The sequence below is a fragment of the Neophocaena asiaeorientalis genome, unplaced genomic scaffold (genome assembly GCF_003031525.2).
Source record: "Neophocaena asiaeorientalis asiaeorientalis breed wild unplaced genomic scaffold, Neophocaena_asiaeorientalis_V1.1 scaffold171, whole genome shotgun sequence".
NCBI classification, from domain to species: Eukaryota; Metazoa; Chordata; class Mammalia; order Artiodactyla; family Phocoenidae; genus Neophocaena; species Neophocaena asiaeorientalis.
Window position 1 is genome coordinate 5,100,693 of NW_020174013.1, and position 25,191 is coordinate 5,125,883.

Sequence of the window (25,191 nt, forward strand, 5' to 3'; positions counted from 1 at the left end):
ACAAAGTGAGAGAGTGGCATGGACATATATACACTACTAAATGTAAAACTGATAGCTAGTGGGAAGCAGCCGCATAGCACAGGGAGATCAGCTCGGTGCTTTGTGACCACCTAGAGGGGTGGGATAGGGAGGGTGGGAGGGAGGGAGGCTCAAGAGGGAAGAGATATGGGGATATATGTATATGTATAACTGATTCACTTTGTTATAAAGCAGAAACTAACACACCATTGTAAAGCAATTATACTCCAATAAAGATGTAAAAAAAAAAAAGACATGACTCCTACATGTGTACACATCTAATAATGGAGCTTCAAATACCTGAGGCAAAATATGACAGAACTGAAATGAGAAACAGAGAAATCCACAATTACAGTTATAAACAGGATACCTCTCCCAGTAATTATTACAAGTAGACAGAAAATAAATAAGAACACAGAAGTTGCATGGGATGAAGGGACAAGATGGTGTAGTAAAAAGACCCTGAGCTCCCCTCCTATCACCAACACACCAAAATCACAACTATTTGCAGAACAACCATCAATGGAAAAAGACCAGAATCTACCTGTAGATTCTATAGTATCTACAGATCTGTAGAAAGATCTTCTACAATTAAATGCATAAGGAAGGAACCACAATAAGATGGGCAGGAAGGGCAGATTCACAATAGAGTCAAGTCCCATACTTCCAGGTGGGTGACTCACAAACTGGAGAATAATTACATTGCAGAGGTTCTCCCAAAGGAGTGAGAGGTATAAGCCCTATGTCAGGCTCCCCAGTCAAGGGGTCCTGCACCAAGAACATGAGCCCCCTAGAGCATATGACTTTGAAGGTCACTGAGGCTTAATTTTGGGAGTCTCAGAGGGCTGGGAGAAATCGAAACTTCACTCTTAAAGGGTGCACGCAAAACCTCACATGCTCTGGGACTCAGGTCAAAGGCAATAATTTGATAGACGCTTGTGTCAGACCTACCAGCTTGATCTTGGAGAGTCTCCAAGAGAGGAAGAAGGTAACTACAGCTCACCTCAAGGACATAGAGACTGGCAGCAGTTGTTCTGGGGCACTCCTTCTACCATATGGACACTGGTGCTAGCATGCACCACTGTAGAATCCTTCCTCTAGCTCTTTAGCCCCAGGACCCAGCCCTCCTCTGGTCCAACAGACTGTAGGTGCCAGTACCGGGATGCCTCAGGCCAAAGAACTAAATGGGCTGGGACACAGCCCCACCAATCAGCAGACAGGCTGCCTTAAGATCCCACATTTAGACACAGCCCTGCCCACAAGAAAGCCCAGGACCCATCTCTAACAACTGGTGGGCAGGTACCAGCCCCAGAATCCCCTGGGCTCTGACCCTGCCCTACAGGGAGCCTGCTGTAGACTCTGGTCCAGCCTCACCCACCAGCGGACAGACAACTAATGTGAGAAAACCACAATCCTACAGCCAGTGGACCTGGCCTGCCCACCAGCAGACCAGGCCCTGCCCTGAGACCAGCTGGACCCTGGCTCTGCCCACTAGGAGGCCAACACAAGAACTGGGACACCCTTTACCCCGTAACCAAGGGTGTCAGGAACTGGCCTCCTCCACCAGCAATTCAATACCAGCTTTAGTACCCCTGAGTCCTGCAACCAGACTCCAGGACCCAGCTCTGCCTGCCAGTAGGCTGGCACTAACCCCAGGACCTAGATTCACCCAGCAGTAGGTGAGCAACAGCTCCAGAGTCTTTGGATCCCTGACTCTGCTGACCAGTGAGCCAGCTCTAGCCCTGGGGTCCCCTGGCGTTCCACAGTCAGCTGACTAATGATCCAGTCCCACCAACCAGTGGCTGGTAACCACTGCACAAGGCAGGTTCTGGCAATTAACCAGACTGGGGACCAACCAAGCCTACAAGGCTGCCCACATAGTTACCCTGCCACAACAGAAGGACTCACAAAGCCCTCACAGCAGGGACGACTAGAGCATATAGCATGAATGACAAGAGGGGAGTGCACTGCTGGGATGCACAGCATGTTTACTACAAAAGGCCACTTCTCCTAGGTCAGGAAATGTAACCAACCTCCCAGATACATAAAAAAAACAGCATCTTAGGCAAAATGAGGTGACAGAGAAACATGTTCCAGATGAAGGAACAAGATAAAACCTCAGAAAAAGAACTAAGTGAAGTAGAGATAGGTAATCTACCCAAGAAAGAGTTCAGGGTAGTGATCAAAAAGATGATCAAAGAACTCAGGAGAATAATTGATGCAGAGTGAGAAATCAGAATTTTTTAACAAAGAGTTAGAAAATATAAAAAACAACGAAACAGATGAATAGTACAAAAACTGAAATGAAAAATTCTCTAGGAAGAACCAACTGTAGACTAAAAATGCAAAGGAATGAATTGGCAAGCTGGAAGACAAAGTAGCAGAAATCACTGAATCTGAACAGAAAAAGTAATGAAAAGAAATGAGGACAGTTTAAGAAACCCCTGGGACAACATGAAATGCACTAATATTCACATTATAGGGGTCCCAGGAGGAGAAAAGAGAGAGAGAGAGGGCCTAAGAACATATGTGAAGATATAAAAGCTGAAAACTTCCCTAACCTGGCAAAGGAAACAGACATCCGAGGCCAGTAAGTGCAGACAGTCCCATACAGGATTAACCCAAGGAGGAACACACCAAGACATATTGTAACTAAAGTGACAAAAATTAAAGATAAAGAGAGAATAATAAAAGAAGCAAGGGAAAAGGAACAAATAACATACAGTTTACAGTGATACAAGCTTACTTTGGGAAATAAGAAAAATCTCAAATAAACAACCTAACCTTATGCCTAAAGCAACTGGAGAAAGAAGAACAAACAGAACACAAAATTAGTAGAAGGAAAGAAATCAAAAAGATTAAAGCAGAAATAAATAAAAGAGATTAAAAAAAACAATAGAAAAGATCAATGAAACTACAAGCTGGTTCCTTGAAAAGATAAACAAAATTGATAAACCTTTAGCCAGACTCATCAAGAAAAAAAGGGAGAGAGCTCAAATCAATAACATTAGAAATGAAAAACGAGAAGTTACAACCAACACCACAGAAGTACAAAAGAGACTACTGCAAGTAACAATACACCAATAAAATAGACAACCTAGAAGAAATGGACAAATTCTTAGAAAGGTACAATCTCCCAAGACAGAACCAGGAAGAAACAGAAAATATGAACAGACTAATTACCAGTACTGAAATTGAACCAGTAATTTTAAAACTCCCAACAAACAAAAGTCCAGAACCAGATGGCTTCACAGGTGAATTCTACCAAATATTTAGAAGACTTAACACCTATACTTCTGAAACTATTCCAAAAAATTGCAAAGGAAGGAACACTTCCAAACTCATTTTATGAGGTCAGCATCACCCTGGTACCAAAACCAGACAAAGATATCACATAAAAAGAAAATTATAGGCCAATATCACTGATGAACATAGATGCAAAAATCCTCAACAAAATATTAGCAAACTGAATCCAGCTATACATGTAAAGGATCATACACTATAATCAAGTGAGATATATTCCAGGGATACAAGGACCATTCAATATCCTCAAATCAATCAATATGACACATCACATTAACAAACTGAAGAAAAAACCCGTTTGATCATCTCACAGATACAGGAAAATCTTTATTTTACAAACTTCAACATCCATTTACGGCAAAAACTCTTCAGAAAGTGTGCATACTTCAGCATAATAAAGGCCATATATGACAAAACCACAGATAACATTATCATACTCAATGATGAAAATCTGAAAGCATTTCTTATAAGAGCAGGAACAAGACAAGGATACCCATTCTTGCCACTTTTATTCAACATAGTAATGGAAGTCCTAGCCACAGTAATCAGACAAGAAAAAGAAATAAAAGGAATCCAAATTGGAAAGGAAGAAGTAAAACTGTCACTGTTTGCAGATGACATGATACTATACATAGAAAATCTGATAAAACTCTTAGAGGAAAACATAGGCAGGACACTCTTTGACATAAATCACATGAATATCTTTTTGGATCCAACTCCTAGAGTAATGGAAGTAAAAATATAATAAACAAATGGGACCTAATTAAACTTAAAAGCTTTTGCACAGCAAAGGAAAGCATAAACAAAAAGACAACCTACAGAATGGGAGAAAATACTTGCAAACAATGCAACTGACAAGGGATTAATCTCCAAAATATACAAACAGCCCAGACAGCTCAATATCAAAAAAACAAACAACCCAATCCAAAAATGGGCAGAAGATCTAAATAGATATTTCTCTAGAGAAGACATACAGATGGCCAAAAGGCACATGAAGAGATGCTCAATGTCACTAATTATTAGAGAAATGAAAATCAAAACTACAAGGAGGTATCACCTCACACCAGTCAGAATGGCCATCATCAAAATGTTGGTGAGGATGTGGAGAAAAGGCAATCCTTGTATACTGCTGGTGGGAATGTAATTTGGTGCAGTCACTATGGAAAACAGTATGCAGATTGCTCAAAAAACTAAAAACAGAACTACTATATGACCCAGTGATTCCACTCCTGGAAGTATATCAGAAGAAAATGAAAACACTAATTAGAAAAGATACATATACCCCAATATTCATAGCACCATTATCTTCAATTGCCAAGATATTAAAGCAACCTAAGTGTCCATCAACAGAGGGATGGATAAAGAAAATGTGGTATATACATACAATGGAATATTACTCAGCCATAAACAATAATGTCATTTTGCAAATTGGGCCAATATGTATGGACTGGGAGGGTATTATGCTAAGTGAAATAAGTCAGAGAAAAGCAAATATTGTACAATATCACAAACATATGGAATCTAAAAAATAAACTAGTGAATATAACAAAAAAGAAACAGATTCATAGATGTAGAGAACACATTAGTAGTTACCAGTAGGGAGAGAGATGGGGGGAGGTGCAAAATAGGGGGAAGGGATTAAGAAGTACAAACTACTATGTATAAAATATATAAACTACAAGGATATATTGTACAGCACAGGAAATATAGCCTATATTTTATAATAACTATAAATGGAATATAACCTTTAATCATTGTGAAACACTATGTTGTACATCAACTATACCTCAATTTTTTAAAAAATTTAAAAAGAATACAGAAGACCTGAACATTATCAATCAATTGGACCTAACTGCTATTTATAGAGCATTTTACCCAACAGCAATAGAATGTCTCTACAGACCCCTTAGCCATTAAAGAAATAATAAGACAACAGTACAAACAATACAGTGCCCAAATATTCCACAACTTAGAACAAATGGAACAATTCCTTGACAGATACAAACTACCCAATGTCTATCACTGACTTAGAAATAGATAACTTGAATAGTCCTATATCTATTAGAGAAATTAAATTCAAAGTTAAAAACTTTCCAAATAAAACACACACACACACACAGAACTCCAGGTCAACATGGTTTTACTGATGAATTCTGTCAAACATTTAATTAAGAATTATTATTTCTATACAACTTATTGCATAAAATACAAAGGTAGAGAATACTAATTCAATTTATGAAGATGAAGATGCTAACACATATATATGGAATTTAAGAAAAAAATGTCATGAAGAACCTAGGGGTAAGACAGGAATAAAGACACAGACCTACTGGAGAACGGACTTGAGGATATGGGGAGGGGGAAGGGTGAGCTGTGACAAAGCGAGAGAGAGCATGGACATATATACACTACCAAAATAAGGTAGATAGCTAGCGGGAAGCAGCCGCACAGCACAGGGAGATCAGCTCGGTGCTTCGTGACCGCCTGGAGGGGTGGGATAGGGAGGGTGGGAGGGAGGGAGATGCAAGAGGGAAGAGATATGGGAACATATGTATATGTTTAACTGATTCACTTTGTTATAAAGCAGAAACTAACACACCATTGTAAAGCAATTATACCCCAATAAAGATGTTAAAAAAAAGAATTATCATTTCTATACAACTTATTGCATAAAATACAAAGGTACAGAATACTGTCTAATCCAATTTATGAAGATGCGTTTACCCTAAAATTAAAACTCAGAAAAATATAAGAAAATTACAAACCAATATATTTCATGAATATAGACTCAAAAAATCCTCAACAATACATTGGATCCAGCAATATATACAAAGGTAATGCATCGCTATCAAGTGGGATTTATTCCAGGAATGCAAGGCTGGAGTAACATTTAAAATCAATTGATACAATTTATTATACTGAAAGAGTAAAGGAGAAAATACACATGACCATCTCAAAAGAAAAACCAAAACAAAATTTTTTGATGAAATTTAACATCCATTCATGATAAAAGCTTTTAAAACTAAAATCAGAAAGGAATTTTTAAAAATCTTTAATGGGTATCTACAAAAATCCCACAGCCAAAACCATATGTAATGGTGAAAGACTACTTTCCTATCAATTTTAGAAACAAGGCAAAGATGCCTCTGTCATGATTTCTAATCAACGTTATACTATTACAACTTCACACCTAGTACAACAAAGCAAGAAAAGGTAATAGGAGGCATATAGATCAAAATGAAGATATAAAACTGTCTCTGGGGCTTCCCTGGTGGCGCAGTGGTTGAGAGTCCGCCTGCCGATGCAGGGGACGCGGGTTCGTGCCCCAGTCCGGGAAGATCCCACATGCCGCAGAGTGGCTGGCCTGTGACCAATGGCTGCTGAGCCTGTGCGTCCGGAGCCTGTGCTCCGCAACGGGAGAGGCCACAGCAGAGAGAGGCCCGCATAGCGCAAAAAAAAAAAAAACTGTCTCTGTTTGCAGACAACATGGTTGTCTATATAAATAATCCCAAACAATTTACAATATAACTCCTAGAACTGAAAACTGAGTTTATTAATGAGCACAACTTACATGCTGATCTTGTATTGTAAGTATTATGAGAGAGAGAAAGAGAGAGAAATAGAGAAAGAGGAAGAGAAAAAGAAGGGAGGAGACACGGTCATGCACAGTGCTAGCATGAAGTAAATCCTAATGGCCAAAGAATAAGGTCAACTATATAAACAAATAACTGAATGAGTAAATTAACATGGGAGAAGGGATCATTCTTTCTTACAGAAAGAAGTCTAAATAAATAAATATTGCCCTGAAGTCTTTCTTCCTCCCCAGTAGAAAGTAGCTAAACTCTCCTCTTCAGTTCCTATGCTTAAAGATTCTGTTGGTTGTTGATGACACAATTATATTTTCATAATCTTATAAATTGAAGCTTGACAATGCATTGTAAATATTTTCAGAAGGAAAGTTAAAACTGCCTCCCTTACTTATAAAAATTTTTATTTCTAATATTGTTCACACACCTGCTACTGCAAAATCCCTTGAGAGAAAAAAAAAAAGTATTCCACATTTTGGATCTAGAAATGTGACAGTGGAGCAAAGCAACTGGCCTTCAAGATAATGTAATCAGCTCTCAATTTCTATTTGCTTTTCTGCTTTCATTACTCTCTCTACAATTTCAGCGTCTATCCTAGAGTAGAATGATGGGAGGATCTTTCAACAGATAGCATCCAAGTGTATATGTCCTCTCAAAGCACTTGAATTTGGTCACTTCTTCAACTGGTTTCTGGAAACACAAAATTTTCTCTGTAAGGAACTATTTCTTATAAGTCCTGCTATGTCAATATTGCTGTCTGCAAAGTACATTATTAAGGCTTGCTTTGATTCAAGCGGACTTTTAACTTGTAGTAGTAGCAGTACATAAACATCATATATAAACACACAACAAACTGGTCCCTCAATTTTTTTATGTCATGTAGTTTGTTCCTGGCTGAAGAATAATGATAAAAAGGGACCCACGATCTTTCTGCTTGTGGTTTGTAATTCCATTCCATTGCATGGTGCTATCATTACTTTCTGAACACACAACTTTAGGATGGGAACAAAACATCATATGCTTGTAATCATTCACAATCTTCACCATTTTTGTTCAGTTGTCAATGAAATTGCCTAACACTTTTAAAATTTTCCCTTCTATAAATATTTCTTCAGGCAAATTCACTATGTTGCTAGTCGTTTGAGACCAAGAACTCTCTCAGCAAACCAGTCAAGCAGAAGCAAGATTTAATTCATCATTACCCACAGAGCTGTCAGATTTAAAGATGATTTCTTATTACTTTAATATGCTGAACTGTGCAGTTTTTCAGTAGATTCTAGATGGAACATTGTACCTAGAATTTATACCGTAAGCAGATCTCAAAAATCCTTCATGTTTATTAAAAGTGGTTGTTGGCTATAGAAATTATTTCAACATGTTTTATTTGAAGTTTAGTCACTGTACATGTAAAACCATAAGGAATTATCTTCTGAAAACATCTTGTAAAGTCTATTGTCTTGAAGTTTGATTGATGAGAACAAAATTGTTTTGAATACCTCATTTTCCTGCAACTATTTTTCTTCACTCTTTAAATTCCTTATCATTCTTGGATCAAAGATAACTAAACATGAAAATTTTCACTAAATGTTATTTTGGAGGGCTTTTTTTCACCTTATGAAATTTTGAGCTAGATTATACTGCTTTCATTTATCTTTAAATGATAGGAAAATTCCAAATGAATATTTTCCTGCTGGAAACACTCATGGTATAATTGGAAAAGAAAAATACAAATTAAGTACAGTATATACAGATTATTTTTAATTTTATTAGTTATAAAACTGAAACCAAGTCTCCTAAAACTGAGTTCTCTGCCAAGTTTACGATTAACCTCTCTATCCAAAACTTGACTCCCTTTCATGTTCCACACCTGTCCCTCCTCAAGATAGAGAAGTATCAAAGAAAAAGGGGTATTATAACCAAGCAGGACCCTATGGGGTCTTCCAGGGACAGACCCCCTCTGCCATGTCCTCCACTTGCCTCTTGTTCGTAGAAAAGCTTTAGTTTCCCAGGCCTTCTGAGTCTCAAATTATTGGCTGAAGAGTTAATGATTAGGAAATATGAACTAGCTGTTGGGCCTGAAAACTGGTAATAATTTAGACTATAAACCAGCCACATAGCAGTCATCAAACTCCCAGCTCCCTGAAAGATAAAGGCCTGACACACATTCCTAAGTTGCTTTTATAGGAAGCACACCCCCACCAGATGAAAACTGCTGACTGCCAGCAAATAGACCCCAGACCAGTTGAAACCAGAAGGTTGATGAGGCTCAAAATTTCACCTTGATGCCAACCAATCCGAGAATTCTACACAAGCTGATCACCCACACTGCAGGCCCCTCCCTCACACTGCCTTTAAAACCTTTGTCTCCTAACTGGCAACTTGGAGATGGTCTTAGGACATTTGTCCACCATCATCCCAGGTTCCTAGACTCCTGAGTAAAGCAACTTTTCCTTTTCCACCAACACTTGTTTCTTGAGTATTGGCTATCAAGCAGCTGAACTTGGGTTTGGTACCAGCCTTGTCCAGTTACAAAACACAATTCTGTAAGATCAGAAATAGGATAGAATATAAACTCTAGCATTCTGCTTGATCAGAAATAGGATAGAATATAAACTCTAGCATTCTGCTTTGAATTTTATAATATTATCAACGTTTTTGGTTTGAAAGCTACGTATGATTTGAGACGTTACCTAGCTAGCAATCTTCTACTGATTGTGCAAAACCCCTAGTAATTGTCTTAGTGCACAAAATTAATCACTTTCATCATTAAACATCTTATTGCTGCAATAATGAACATACTCTTACACTCCAGCTGACATTAAATTTCAGCATAAAGAGCATATGAGGAAATTTTCAGCTTAAGCTACTTATACTCGAAAGTAGGTGTTCAGATATAAAACGGATCTTAATTTCTTTCAGTTGCTCATTTTACTAACATATAATAATTTAATAACCCAGTAGCATTGTATTATTATTCCTATGCTGTTGTAATATGTACCACAGGGGTAAGCAAACAATGGCTCCTGGGCCAAATCTGGCCCATCTTTGGTTCTGGATTTCCCATCAGCTAAGAATTGCTTTTAAAGTTTTAATTATTTACATTTCAAATGGTTATATAAGCATAACCATAATGCATGAACACAGTATATATGAATAGTTCATAAATTTTAGTGTGTGTGTATATATATATATACACACACATATATATTACATTTTCCAAAAAGCTTATCTCTAAGTATTATTGTTGATGCTTTTAAAAATATTCAAAAATATTAATCGCCAATTGTTGGAGGCAAATATATAGAAATACAGTTGATTTTCTGCGTATTGAACTAGTATTGTAATGCACTGAAAAACTCAATTCTTGGTTCTACTAGCTTTTTTGTATATAAGATAGAATTGTCTACAGACACAATCATTTTGTCCTTGAATAATAACAATTTCCCTTTGTCCCCAGACATGAAACTCTGGAAATTATATCAAGAAAGAAGAATAGAAAATCTCCCCAATGACTCAGGAATAGGGAACAATATCTTACTTCTCCAATTTTCCTTTATTGCAACTGGCTAGCCCCATTCCTCCAAGAATCAGACCTCACTTAGCTCAATGGTATATCATAAATTAAATTTTGTTGAAAGGGTTAGCAGAGATCAATTGATATAACCCATGTGAAAGCATTTTTAATGCATAATACAAGTTACCTATTAATATTACGTAGGATTGAGATTTCCCGTGATTATCCTGTTTAGTCAGTGTTTTATTATTTTCACATTTTTCTTAACTTGCAAATTTAGTGTATTTTCTTTATCTAGAAGCTTTATGAATCATGTCTCCATGACCTTTGAAAGCTTACTTATAAAAATGTACCATGCCATTTCATGATTTTTATTTCGAGAGAGAGAAAAAGAGAAAAATTTTAAATGAGTTAAAAGTTTAAAATCATGTTCCACTTTCATGTGAAGTATGTATTTTCAACAGGAAAAATGGAGCTGTTGAATTGAAAGAGCAAATCTTCAAAAGTTTTAGTTCTTAAAATTGTCTAACCTGGCCTCTTGATCACTAAATGCTAACAACCTAAGGAAACTCCCAAGAGATAGTAAATCACATGGATCTCTTCCCTTGCTCAGGCAAGTTTCATACACCTCATGACAGGCTTCAGGTAAGCAATGCACAAGGTCTCTCACCAACCAAGGCTGCCTCTTTAGTTTAATTTCCAGCTCCCAAACAGAAAGGCAAAAAGTCTTTAAAGAAATAAAGATAATGGATGGAAGGAGAAAAAGAATAAGGAGAGAGTAAGACCAGAGAAATTGAGTTTTATAGTTAATTTGCATGTGGTTGCATCTATACATTTACTAGTTTTGCCTCTTTTAGAGCTTCATTTTCGTAAAGGCGGGCAGCACGTCTGCCTATAATGAGCATGGCTTTTTTGGTTTTTGCAAAATAATAATTGGTGTGAGAGAGAGAGGTTTATCACAACTTTTCAGCAAAATACACTCCTTCCGTAAACAACACTGATTTCAGTGTGATAGTACAGTATGTGGTGCCTTCAAGGAAACTCAGTTGATATAGTCATTCATTAAAAGATATACAAAGCCCCCTCTTCACATGGCTTTAATAATTTATACCCGTCTTTGGTAACTTAAGTGGATGTTTTTGTTTTCAGCTGTGATGAAGCAGTTATAGTCATAGTTAATGAATGAATGAACAATCCCTATGGAGTTGATGGGCTGGATGCCTTTCCCTTTGCTGATTGAATTAATTTATGGTTCCAGGCCTCCTGTGCCCACTCACCATGACCCCACAAGCACTTTTTAAAGCAATTATGCTTCCATGCAAAGCCACTACTGAAACAAACTTTGATGATAAAAATAATTATTTCCTTCAGTTCAGTATCCTGAGTTGTTTCAATGTTTAGCAAACAACTCTCCAGAGCCACTTTCACTCCCTAATTTGTTTTGTTTCATTCGTATTGGAAAGCACAGGACAGAGGTATTTTGAGAGTTTGTTCTGAAGCTTCTAAGTAAGATCTCCTTTTGATGGGATTGATTTGGAAACCCTTCCATGTCACTAGGGAGGCCTTTACTGCATTCACTTGGAACTGTTTCTAATATGACCTTAAAAATAATTCTCTAAATTTTCCACAGGAGGCAAACAAATATAAATTCTCCAAATATTATTTTTTCCATTTTTGGTAGAGAAAAACTGGCTCTCTATTCAACTCCTCGTTCTTGTTAGTTTTTTTTATATTGTCAACAAAACCATAATTGCTATACAAGTCTATAATTTTAAAAGAAAATTTACAAATCCACTTTGTATAGAAAGCTTCCAAAGTGGGAAAAAAATGTCTCAACTTTGTTAAATAGCCAACAGAATGTATTTAAAATTTGAGAAAACACTTTAGGAAGATTTATTTTTTTCAGAAACTGTTTTATTTGAAAAACTGGAATACATAGCCTTATTAATGTTTAATGCTGGCAGACAAATGCAAAGGGGAAAGCAGCCAAGTTTCAATGTCTACTCCCTTAAAAAGAAATAGAAACTTTATAGTCAGTCAACAGGAAGCATTTATTGTACAATCTCTTACATGTCCGTCGTTAGTCTATGTGTTGTGGGGAATACAATAGAATGAGAAAACAGAAGCTTCGCCTCATCATATGACAACATCAAATGATTCACAGAGCTAGCTTATTTTTACTCCAGTGTCTATCAACCTCGACTTACTCTGAACCTAAGATTTTATTAAGAGGTACTTCAATGAAAAATAGAATTTAAACTGACCCTTGAAGAATGACTAGGGTCTGAATAAATGAGTGGGGACATTAGAAGAGCATTCAAGGAGGGGAGAACCATAGGTTTACTTTTAGGGCCGTTATTTCAGTCTGGTTAGAGTTCTGCAAGCTTATCATATAGCAATGGGAAGTTAGGTTGTGTCTGCTATGTTGAACCTAGAAGACATGTAGAAATGCTGTGCTAAGACTCAGGGAGTTACTAAATTTTTTGAACAGGGAAGTGGGGCAATAAAATTGGTATTTACGACTATTGCAAGAAAGAATTATTGTAAACAGAGAACAAATGAAAAAACTGTGTAGCAGTCCAGGCATGAGGGGATATAAGCATAACTAGGGCTTAGGCTTCAAGAACAAAGAAAAAGGGATAGAAATGGATGACATTTTGAAGAAGGAGATCATTGATGACCCACTGGATATGGGAAATTAAAGAATTACTTCAAAGTGATTTCAAAGAATCCAGCCTAGATAGGAGGAAAGTGTAATTTTTTGGGGCAGAATCAGGAAAATTTGGATGAAAAGTTGTTTTAACAAAGGTATGTGTACAAGAGAGAGAAATGTAGCTGAGGTGGTAGAGGGAGAGGATAGACAATATGATGGGTTTTCATTTGTAACATTGATTTAGGGGTGATGGGAAGACATTCAAAGGACGACTTCTAAGTGACAGTTGGAAAAGATACAAGAGCGAAAAACAATGAAATATTCTAGGAAGTCTGAAGCCAACCAGCTGCCATTCAGTGGGTTTTCCTAAAAGGAACAATATCCTTTTTCTTCACCTACTTGATGCTTTATCAATTATTCTCACCTCTATGATTTCTTCCAGGCCTACAGCAAGGGGTTGGTGACTAGATCATAGATAAGTAAATTCACTTCATAAATTGTAAAGTGCTATATAAATCTATGTGTCACCATTACATCCTATGTTATCTTTATATTATTTTTTAAAGCCATTATATCCATGCTTCTTAAGTGTGAGCTACACAAAAGTGACCTCCTTACAAAGAGTGCAGTTTTGAAAAGGAGAAGAGAGGTGTAACTCTTTAGTGGAAAGTTGACTAAAACTACCTCTGCCAGGTGATCAAGGTTAACATCAATAGTGATGTCATGGGCTTCCCTGGTGGCACAGTGGTTGAGAGTCCGCCTGACGATGCAGGGTACACAGGTTTGTGCCCCAGTCCGGGATGATCCCACATGCTGCGGAGCAGCTAGGCCCGTGAGCCATGGGCACTGAGCCTGCGTGTCCAGAGCCTGTGCTCCGCAACGGGAGAGGCCACAACAGTGAGAGGCCCGCGTACCGCAAAAAAAAAAAAAAAAAAAAAAAAAAAATAGTGATGTCATGTTGACATTATGTAATCTTGATATGATGAAATGAAAATGGCACTTTACCTCTGTTGTCTTCTTCCAAAAAACTCATAACCTCAGTCTAATAAAAAATCAGACAATTTCTAATGAGGGACATTCTACAAAATACTTGAGCAGTACTCTTCAACAGTGGCAAGGTCATCAAAAATGAGGAAATGAGACATTTTCACAGTAAAAAAATAGCCTAAGGGGTCTTGAATGCTGAATGCACTGTGGTATCTTAGGATCTAGGAGCAGAAAGAAAGGTAGGGAGCATGAAGTTGCCAAAAAAAGAAAAAAAAGGAAATCTGACTCCTGAAGTATGAAGTTTAGTTAAAAACAATGTTTCAACATCAATTCATTAATTGTGACAAACATGGGGTACCAATGTAAGATGTTAATAATAGGGGAAACTGGGAGTGGGGTACATGTGAGTTCTCTATACTATTTTTGTAAGTTTTCTGAAATCTAGAAGTATTCTAAACTCAAAAGTTTAGCTAAAATTTTTTTTAAAAAATAAGGAAACAGCATAAGGCAGGCCAAAAGCAGGAGTAGAAGGAAAGAGGGCATTCACTAAGTCATGAAATTTAACACTTTCTTAAAACTTCAGTATAAATTTCCTAACTCAAAAAATCTGTTCAAAGGTAGACTTCTTGAGCAGAACATAAATGCTGGGGATTTAAAGCCAAACAAATTAAATATTTTGGAAATATACTTTGGAAAAATGAAACATAGCTTCTTAAATATTATAAAGTAGTTGTTCTAATATGACATCTGTTCTAGAATTTGGTTGTCTGACTTTCTAGATCTTTATTAAAATAATATTTGAAATGCCGTTATGAAATTATTCTCCTACAGTGTTTTTGAAATGGGATAGAAAATACATTTTTCAAACCTAATACTTAAATACATAATTAAAGTTTTGCTATTTTATACCTTCCTGTTAGATTCAAGACAATCTACTTTGCTTATTTATTACTCAGAATCATTTTGATTTTTAGTTAACAAAAATGATCTATCGAAGAATAATCTCTAGGAATTACTCTCAAATAGTTAAATAGTCCCTCTAGAAATTACTCTTTGTCCTCCAATTACTATTTCATTCTTTTATTTTCAACTTAGAATATATAAGACTCATTAACAATAACTAATCTTTGTCTTGAAATTTCCAGTCTGAATTTTAGATACTGAAGTCTCAAGGTCTGGCTAAGAAAATGGAAATAACTGCACAACTTGGATGGGTATATTTTTAGCCTGTTGAAGTCTGCAACTAGGGCTGGGTGCCTGCAAATTAGGTGTCTGTGGCTCCAACCCCAAACCACTATAAGTAGGAGGTTTCATGAAGTTTGAAATGAAAATTAAGCCATATGCAAAGTTTTCCTAACAAACAGAACAGAGCTATGACTGTTTGTTGAGTAAGAAGGTTAAGGGTGAGGAGCCATGGCAAATGAGATGTTACTAAGAGTAAAGCCCGCTACCGCAGCTCATCAGCAACACTCTGTTTCCAAAGCCCCAACCCCTAGCTCAGTGTATTCTCTTTCAATAGTGTCTACAAATGTACTGGAAGATGGTATGCCATGACAGACTGAACCAGAGATTCAGCATGCGTGTTGCAAATGAAGCAACTGACAAAGGATTAATCTCCAAAATTTACAAGCAGCTCATGCAGCTCAATAACAGAAAAACAAACAACCCAATCCAAAAATGGGTAGAAGACCTAAACAGAAATTTCTCCAAAGAAGATATACAGACTGCCAACAAACACATGAAAGAATGCTCAACATCATTAATCATCAGAGAAATGCAAATCAAAACTACAATGGGATATCACCTCACACCAGTCAGAATGGCCATCATCAAAAAATCTAGAAACAATAAATGCTGGAGAGGGTGTGGAGAAAAGGGAACTCTCCTGCACTGCTGGTGAGAATGTGCATTGGTACAGCCGCTATGGAGAACAGTATGGAAGTTCCTTAAAAAACTACAAATAGAACTATCATATGACCCAGCAATGCCACTACTGGGCATATACCCTGAGAAAACCATAATTCAAAAAGAGTCATGTACCACAATGTTCATTGCAGCTCTATTTACAATAGCCAGGAGATGGAAACAACCTAAGTGTCCATCATCGGATGAATGGATAAAGAAGATGTGGCACATATATACAATGGAATATTACTCAGCCATAAAAAGAAACGAAATTGAGCTATTTGTAATGAGGTGGATGGACCTAGAGTCTGTCATACAGAGTGAAGTAAGTCAGAAAGAGAAAGACAAATACCATATGCTAACACATATATATGGAATTTAAGAAAAAACAAATGTCATGAAGAACCTAGGGGTAAGACAGGAATAAAGACACAGACCTACTAGAGAATGGACTTGAGGATATGGGGAGGGGGAAGGTTAAGGTGTGACAAAGTGAGAGAGTGGCATGGACATATATACACTACCAAACGTAAGGTAGATAGCTAGTGGGAAGCAGCAACATAGCACAGGGAGATCAGCTCAGTGCTTTGTGACGGCCTGGAGGGGTGAGATAGGGAAGGTGGGAGGGAGAGAGATGCAAGAGGGAAGAGATATGGGAACATATGTATATGTATAACTGATTCACTTTGTTATAAAGCAGAAACTAACACACCATTGTAAAGCAATTATACTCCAATAAAGATGTAAAAAAAAAAAGAGAGATTTGGAGAAGTCTTTTAGTTAGAAAAGTAACTTTGTTTAAAATTGAATTTTCCAAGATTATTGATATCATGCAACATCTTTTCTGGAGTGCTACCTTTTTCCACTTTGAAGAACACCACTGGAGAAAAATCTGTCCTGCATTGTTAAAATCATGGAAAGGACCCAGCTAATGAAAATTGTTGCCATGATGACAGAATAATCCAATCTTGCCCTCTTTCAAAACATCTCCCAGACCTGTGACTTCCAATGGCTACAACATTTCAAATTGGCTAAATGGGAGTTTTAATTTTTAAGCATGAATGGATACCTGAAAAGGATTGGGTATTATGCTCCATGAGAGGGGAAGGGTGTCAAGCACTAAGTCAGTGGGAAAATAATAAATTTAAAAAATCTATGGCATACAAAATAGCTTGAGGTTGAGGTATAAAACAAAAGATGTAAAGAACAGATAAGTAACTAAAGTAAGGATAACACTTGGAGCTCATTTACAGTAGAACCAAATAGTTCTGTACACCTTAGCATGGCTCAGTTCAAACAATGATATTCATAAAGATAACTCTGACTCATTAAATAAATGTATTATAAGAATAACTGGCATTTCTTAACCATGCATAATGCATATTATATCCATTATCTTATTTAGTCCTTATTGTCAACTTACTATTCCCAATTTATAACTTGGATCATCTCGCTTACAAAAAACAAAGAAACTGATGTTTGGAGATGTTAAGTAACTTACCCGTGACTACCTTACTGAATAGGGGGAGTTGGTATTTGAACCTAAGTTTGTGTGACCAAAATTTGCTTAACTGCCTCTCTTATTTTAACATGATCAATATTTAAGGCAGAAAAGTTATATACTTTAGAAATATTACACGTGGTACTTACCCTCAAGGGGTTTATAGTCCATAAAGAGGTTTGAATATATAAAACAGAAAGTAATTTTAGAGAGTAATTAAAATTCAAAATTAGTGGTGCCACAGGAACTGAAAGAGCAATCACTGTATGTTGCAAAAATTGGAAGAAAAATATGGAAAATTTTGGACTTGACCCAGATTTTTTTTTTTTTTTTTTTTTTTTTTGCGGTACGCGGGCCTCTCACTGTTGTGGCCTCTCCCATTGCGGAGCACAGGCTCCGGACGCGCAGGCTCAGCGGCCATGGCTCACGGGCCTAGCCACTCCGCAGCATGTGGGATCTTCCCGGACCGGGGCACGAACCCATGTCCCCTGCAGCGGCAGGCGGATTCTCAACCACTGCACCACCAGGGAAGCCCTTGACCCAGGTTTTGAGGATATGTATGTATGTATGAATGGAGAGGAAGGAGAGCATATTCATACTGAGGCAAATGTGGAGGTGATGTGGAAGTCAAGAAGCAAGAGCAAAGACTCACAGGTGATGATAAGCATCCTTGGAGGGAAGACCAGGAAGCAGCAGCCCATCTAGTGTGAATAGATGCTACCAGGGAAAAGTGAACCAGGAATTGGAAGAAGTAAAGAGGGCCATATCACAGACCCCATGAAACTAGACCAAGAAGCTTAGCTATCAGTTTATAGATAATGGAAGACGAATGAAATCTTACAGAGAATGTTTTCATGCTCAACTATTTCTGGCCTTTACAAGTCTCTCCAAACTCAAACAGATGTATTATTATTTTTCCTTGTTGTTATTAAGGGGTACTAAATTTCACTTCTCAACGGTTAAAAACGAATCCCTTGTATATAATGACAGAGATACAAATAAAATATACTTTCAGTTGTTCATAGAATCTGTTGACAAGAGGTCTGATGAGCAAAACAGAAATCATCCAGATCCAATGCCTTACTCCCTTTTCTAATGCAATTTTCCAGAAAAGTGGATTTTGGAGTCCCATGAAAATTTTAGACCCGCTGATCTCAATTCATAACAGCTGCTCAGTTTCCATGTGTTTCCTTAAATCCAGATCCTGCATTCTGATACAATTGATATGTTCTACTTTAATAGATATATGTTTTATGTAAATGTTGATACCTCAGATATCTGAAGTAATCTGTCAGCCTCTGAGGTCAATAATTATTAGCTAAACTACTCAAAGATAATTTTAAGGGACTTTAATATCAAGTTACCATAATTCTGTTATGGTTTTGTTAAAACAAAATTCAGACTAGGAATATTCCCTCTCTGAGGACCATTTACTCAGGGACAGTTGCCTGAATTAAAAGAAGAATAAAACCTAGTAACATTTACTTTGTATTTTTACAATACAATAATATTTTGTAGCAAACATTGATATAAGTGTAGGGGAAATTTCATTTATATCTCTGACCAAAGAAACAGCATTATACATCTCTTAATCAAGAGCTCTGTATTGTTATCACTATTCTTAAGTCAAAAGCTAGTTAAAAGCAAACATTTTATTTAATATTATTATTCCGAAATTTCACAAGATTTATCACTACATAGAGGGATCATTCATTCATTCATTCACTTCATAAAAAAATATTTAGAAGGCACCTATTGTAAGCCTGACACTGTGCTAGACCCTTGGGATACAATTATGAACCAAAAAAAGAAAGACGTTTATCAAACAATCTAACAAATATATGTCACTTCAAAATTTTGCCAATTTAAATTTGACTTTTTTGAAAACAGTAGAAATTTGATAAATTCCTGGCTGGATACTAAAGAAGAAAAATCAAGAAAAAAGATAAAACATAAATTAGCACTAACAAGAATGAAAGACATTAAAAATGTAACATAAAATATAATGAACAACTTTATGCCAATGTGTTCAACAATTTAGATGAAATGGAAAAATTCTTGAAAAATAACTAACTAAGCTACCACACAATGAAATACAAGATATGAATAACCTTATATCAATTAAAGAAATTTTATTTGCGGAGGAATTGTCCCACAAACAACATTCTAGTCCCATATGATTTTGCTGGCAAATTCTATTACATCTTAAGAAAGAAATAACATTAAACTTACTCAAAGTCTTTCAGAAAACAGAGGAAAAGGAACACTTTGTAACTTGTTTTATTGAGGTCAGAGCTAACAAAATTAAGATTATAAACCAATATATTTTATGAACATAGACACAAAAATTATTTTAAAACTATTATAAACTTGACTGCAGAAACTTATAAAAAGGATCATACATCATAAACCAGTGGTGTTTTTTTTTCCCCAGAAATTCAAGGTTTAACAATCAGAAAACACTGTACTTCACCATATTAGCAGATTAAAGAAGAAAACCATATAATCATCTCAATAGATTCAGAAAAAGCAGTTGACAAAATTTAACACCTATTCATAAGTAATATTCTGTGTAAACTGGTAAATTCAATTTGATAAAGGGCATCTATGAAAAACTATAGCTAATATCACATTTAATGTGAAAAATTAAAACACCATCCCATAGGGAACAAGGAAAAGATGTTTACTCTTACTCTATTCATAATTGTGCTGGAGGTCCTAGTCACTTAAATAAGATAATAAAAAGAAATGAAAAACAGATTTTTTTAATGAAAAAAATCTCTACTTGCAGATAACATGAATGTTTATCTAGATAATACTAAGGAATCTACCAAAGTACTGCTAGAATTGTGGCAAAGTGTGTTTACAAAAATAGTCACTGCAAAAGTTCTGGTACCATATCCTCTTACAGAATCTTGTTACTCCCCCCTCAGAGTCTTTGCCCCTTTCCTCGAAATTGGACAATTTGGTGACTGACTTGAAAAATAAAATGCAGAGGAAGTGATGTGTGACTACTGTGTGACTACCAAAATTGAGTCATAGTAAGTAGTGCATCTTCCACCTGGAGCATACTCTCTGTCTCCCTCCCATTCTTCTCCCCTCCCCCTTTCCTCCCTTCTTCTCTTCAGAGTTTTGCCCTTAGGACCTCACCATGATGTGAAGAAGTCAGGCAGCAATATGAATGAAAAGGCCATGTCTAAATCAAAATACTATCAGGCATTTCTACAATACGATATCACCTCATCCCAGTCAGAATGGCCATCATCAAAAAATCTACAAACAGGGGCTTCCCTGGTGGCGCAGTGGTTGAGAGTCCACCTGCCGATGCAGGGGACACGGGTTCGTGCCCCGGTCCGGGAAGATCCCACATGCCGCGGAGCGGCTGGGCCCGTGAGCCATGGCCGCTGAGCCTGCGTGTCTGGAGCCTGTGCTCCGCAACGGGAGAGGCCGCAACAGTGAGAGGCCCACATACTGTGGAAAAAAAAAAAAAAAAAAAAAAAAAATCTACAAACAATAAATGCTAGAGAGGGTATGGAGAAAAGAGAACCCTCGTGTCCATCAACAGAGGAATGGATAAAGCAGATGTGGTACATATATACAATGGAATATTACTCAGTCATAAAAAGAACAAAATAATGTCATTTGCAGCAACATGGATGGACCTAGAGATTGTCATGCTGAGTGAAGTAAGTTAGACACAGAAAGACAAATCTATGACATGGCTTAGAGTCACAGATGTAGAAAACAAACTTATGGTTACCAGGGGATGGGGGGAGGGATAAACTGGGAGATTGGGATTGACATATACACACTACTATATATAAAATAGGTAACTAATATGAACCTGCTGTATAGCACAGGGAACTCTTCTCAATATGCTATAATGGCCTGTATGGGAAAAGAATCCAAAAAAAAAAAAAAAGAGTGGGTGTATGTATAACTGATTCACTTTGCTGTACACCTGAAACTAACACAACTTTGTAAATCAACTATACTCCAATAAAAATTTTTAAAAATACTATCAGGCATTTTTGTAGGAATTGATAGTCGGATTCTAGAATGGCAATACAAATGACATAGAATAACAAAATCTATCTTGGAAAAAAAAAGAACCAAGTTGGAGGACTTACAATAAACAGTAACAAGACTTACTATAAAACTATAGAGATCAAGACCAAAAATAGATCCATGTGGTCACTTAATGTCTGACACAAGTGCCAAAGCAATCCAATGGGGGAGGAGAAAGACTTTTCAACAAGTGGTGTTGAACAACTGAAAATCCATATGGAAAAAAGAGGAGCCTCAACCCCTGCCTCACAACATATAAAATATTAATTTGAAGTGGTACAGAGACCTAAACATAAAAGCTAAAACTCAACAGCTTTTAGAAGAATACTTATAAAAGAATATATTCACTACTTAGAGGTAGGTGAATGTTTTTTAGGCATATCACAGAAAACAATAACCAAAAAAGAAAAAAAAATGTGAGTAATTAGACTTCATCAAAATTAAAACTTCTCCTCAAAAGCCAGAAATGAAAGCATATGTCCACAAGAAAGCACTGTATAAGAATGTTCAGAGCTGTTTTATTCATAATATTCCCAAATTGGAAACAGCCCGAAAGTCTTTCATCAGAAAATGGCTAAAGAGACTGCTATATATTCATACAATGATCATTAGTTGGCAATTAAAAGGAACAAACTATTAATACATATAACATGAATAAATCTCAAAATCAATTTGCTAAAGGAAAAAAAGGCTTATACAAAAGAGTTTATATGATAAGAGTCAATTTATATAAAAGTTCTAAAATAGGTAAATTATACCAGAAAGAAATGAGAGCAGTGTTTGCCTTGGGAGTGGTGGGGACAGAGATAGCCTAGGAAAAGGCATGGGGTGGGTACTGTTTGGGGTGATGATAATATATATCATGATAAGAGTTTGAGTTTCATAAATTAATACACTTTTTAAGACTTACTGAATAGTATAACTGTGTTTTTTATGTTTCATCATGTGTATTACACTTAAAATATACAAATATATATTTGTTTTAATACACATACACACTCAGACACATGCAAACATCAAACTCTAGTTAATGATGTACATGCTGAAATTATTTAGGGACTGAGTGTCCTGACGTCTGCAACTAATTTCGAATTGCTTTAAAAAAAACATGGATTGATGAATAAATAGAGGAATGGACAGATATGTGAAAAAGCTACTAGAGCAAAATATTAATTGTAGAATCTTGGTTTTGAGCATGTGTGTTCACTGTATAATTCTTTCTACTTTTATGTAGGTTTAAAATTTTTCATAATAAAATTTGGGGAGAGATTACAATTGTAGAAGGAAAGATATAATGAGGTATGAAGACTTTTATAATGAGACTTGACAGAGTCAGGTAGTGAAGTTTTCCTTCCTTTTTTTTTTTTGAGTAGTCTGCTGAGGGCTATATAGAGAATAGTTTCTAGAAGTGGTTCTGCTTTAACAACATTCAAATATGCTTACATCCTAGGGCCTTTCTACTGTTTGTGAAGCATTATCTCTATGAACTTCCAGTCAGTTCTACTCACTTCCCAGGTATCAGTTTAGATACTGTGCTCTTGGAGCAGCCCTCTACACCAGGTTAGGAATCCTGGAGTCCTGTTCGTCTCTCAGCATTCACCATCATTTGCTTTGTGTCCTTGTTCAGTCCCTTCCTTCCTCAATAGCTATTAAGAGGTATAAGAGCCAGGAGTATGTATGTCTTGTTCATCACTGTATTCCCAGTTCATACGGCAGGGCTTGGTACATAGCAGGCATTAAACAAATATATATTAAATGGATGAACTGTGTTGTGTTAAATATTAAAATCAAATACTGGAGCAAACAGAAAAGTGGACACTATTTACACCAAAGTTTTCATCTCAGGAAATTCCTGAGCGCTTAGGATAAGATCATCCAACCTAATTGGTATCCTGGTTCTATAAAATTATCAAAAGACTTTTATGAGAGATTTTTTCCCAACAAAGAAAATTTAGATGCTCAAATGGGTAATATCCAACTTAAAAAAAACAATCCAGGACTGGTCATTGTTCTCAACTCACTTCTTATTCTTTTACTCTTTTCCCAGTTTCTTTTTTTGGCTTCTCTACATTATATCGAGGCACGATCACTTTTGGACACAAAGTTCAACATGATGTTAATATAATTCTTTCTGGGGAAAGAAAAATGGCCCAAAGGGAATAAACAAGTAAATAACAATCACAATGTAGTAGCTTTTAATCTTTTACTATCAGTGAAGAAAAGAAAACAAGCAAAACCAAAAAACCAACAACTCAGCACATAGGCACGGCACATAGGATAGAAAAAGGAACTGTTATTACTTTGCACCCTTTGTACCATAGTCACAGCACGGGGTTGAGAAAGACAACTGCAGGATGTCTACCTTGGGAAACTCAAGAAAAGAAATGCCTTGCGAAGAGGTGAGACAGTTGTTGCAAAACCAAATAAATTCTTTGCTGCAGTAATCACACAGAAAGATTGAAGTTGGAAGCAGCCATATGGCTCACAGGGGAGGAGTAATGAGATCAAGGCACACGCTGCTGAAGCAGGTGATTTACTAATTAGATTTCAGTGATGTGGTTCATACAATGTTTAGATGGAAATTATCTTAAAATATACAAAAGAAACAAAACAGAGAGGCAGGGGAAATGATTTAGAGCCATGGTCATAATGACATCAGAATGATGGGGCTGAAGTAAGGTTTTTTATAAGACTTTTGTTGGCAAATAAAAGCAATTTGTCATGTGCTATCAAAATCTCAATAGGATTGAGTAGAGCAATCCAAGAGCCAGAAATACAGACGATATGATTATCACTTCATCATATGTTGTTTTCATATATTGATACTTTCATAAAGGTGGATATAATTATTCATATATAATCTCTTTTATTCTCTATCACAATTATAACTGGATCCTAGAAAATAGGGTTGAGACAGTCTAAGTGACTTGCTCAAGGATACAAACCTGCAACCAACAGAACTGGGGTTCAAAGTTATGGTGTCCACTTACAAAGAAATGTCCTAATCCCCTGCACCGCACTTCATCTAGTTCCATAGCACTGAAAAGTCATATGCAACTTAGAACATGCTTTATAAGGAAATGAAATCAGTGCATTTAAATGTTTTATAACATATGCTTACTTCTCTACATTACACGGAGCTTTGGGTGATGGTCTTGACCATCAAAAAAGCACTTGCTCTGGGCTAGTTACTTGGGATGAGACCTCGTACTGCACTTTGAACTTTAAAAATATTACACTTAAGGAGTCTCGCCTCCTCTTACCCATTTTTTTGATGTTCCCATGATGAAATGCTATATAACCACTATAGTTTTTATCATTTTAAACTGGACCATTGATACTGGCTCTTACAACATTGAGATACAATGGGAATGTTCGAGGTTTGAAGAAGGAAGTGGTAACACTGTCAAATTATTCCTGGATAACCCTTCAAATTTTTAAACGTCAAGGCATTTAGAAAGCATATGGACAAACATTTCTAGGGAATTGCTTTAGGATAACGTGGGTGGCTGAAATACATTTACAGCTGATTGAAATAATTTAATCAGTTTCTGTCTCGTGATATAAATAAAACACTACAATCAAGTGTTCTGAATTACACTGATTATTCCATGTGTTATGGTTTGTCAATGGATTTGAAATTTTACTTCTACCA